Source organism: Arachis ipaensis, chromosome B9, assembly GCF_059453495.1.
Source record: "Arachis ipaensis isolate K30076 ecotype BB chromosome B9, ASM5945349v1, whole genome shotgun sequence".
Classification (NCBI taxonomy): domain Eukaryota; kingdom Viridiplantae; phylum Streptophyta; class Magnoliopsida; order Fabales; family Fabaceae; genus Arachis; species Arachis ipaensis.
In genome coordinates, this window is record NC_142444.1 from 115,397,235 (window position 1) to 115,398,398 (window position 1,164).

Sequence of the window (1,164 nt, forward strand, 5' to 3'; positions counted from 1 at the left end):
AGGCAAATGTAAAACCATGCAAATAGTATGAATAAGTGGGTAAAGAGTTGATAAAATCCACTCAATTGAGCATAAGATAAACCATAAAATAGTGGTTTATCATTCACCCATGTAATTTACCTCTGCTATTGTAGGGTTCTCAGGATCATAAGCTTCTTCTTCAGAAGAGGCCTCTTTAGTACTGTTGGATGATTCCTTCAATCCATTTAGACTCTGAGAAATCATATTGACTTACTGAGTCAATATTTTATTCTGAGCCAATATGGCATTCAGAGTATCAATTTTAAGAACTCCCTTCTTCATAGGCATCCCATTATTCACAGGATTCCTTTCAGAAGTGTACATGAACTGGTTATTTGCAACCATGTCAATGAGTTCTTGAGCTTCTGCAGGTGTTTTCTTTAGGTAAATGGTTCCACCTGTAGACTGGTCCAGTGACATCTTTGATAATTTAGATAGACCATCATAGAATATATCCAGGATGGTCCATTCTGAAAGCATGTCAGAAGGACACTTTTTGGTCAGTTCCTTGTATCTCTCCCAAGCTTCATAGAGGGATTCACCTTCCTTTTGTATGAAGGTTTGAACATCCACTCTAAGCTTGCTAAGATTTTGAGGAGGAAAGAACTTGGCTAAGAAAGTCGTGACCAGCTTATCCCAAGAGTTCATGCTATCCTTAGGTTGAGAGTCCAACCATATTCTAGCTCTGTCTCTTACAGCAAATGGGAAAAGCATAAGCCTGTAGACCTCGAGATCAACCCCATTGGTCTTAACAGTATCACAGATCTACAAGAATTCAGTTAAGAACTGAAAAGGATCTTCAGATGGAAGTCCATAAAACTTACAGTTCTGTTGCATCAGAGAAACTAATTGAGGTTTAAGCTCAAATTTGTTTGCTCCAATGGCAGAAATTGAGATGCTTCTTCCATGTAAATTGGAATTTGGTGCAGTAAAGTCACCAAGCATCTTCCTTGCATTGTTATTATTTTCAGCCATGTCTCCTTCTTTTTCAAAAATTTCTATCAGATTTTCTCCAGAGAGTTGTGCTTTAGCTTCCCTTAGCTTCCTCTTCAGAGTTCTTTCAGGTTCAGGATCAGCCTCAACAAGAATATTCTTATCCTTGTTCCTGCTCATATGAAAAAGAAGAAAACAGAAAAGAAAATA

At 37.7% G+C, this 1,164-nt stretch overlaps 1 non-coding gene across 1 annotated transcript; it reads left to right on the forward strand.

The window, feature by feature from the left end:
- Positions 1 to 495: 495 nt before the first annotated feature.
- Positions 496 to 603, forward strand: LOC148546003 (small nucleolar RNA R71). Its single transcript, XR_015901838.1, has one exon. It is a non-coding gene; the product is annotated as a small nucleolar RNA R71 (small nucleolar RNA).
- The last annotated feature ends 561 nt before the right edge of the window (positions 604 to 1,164 follow it).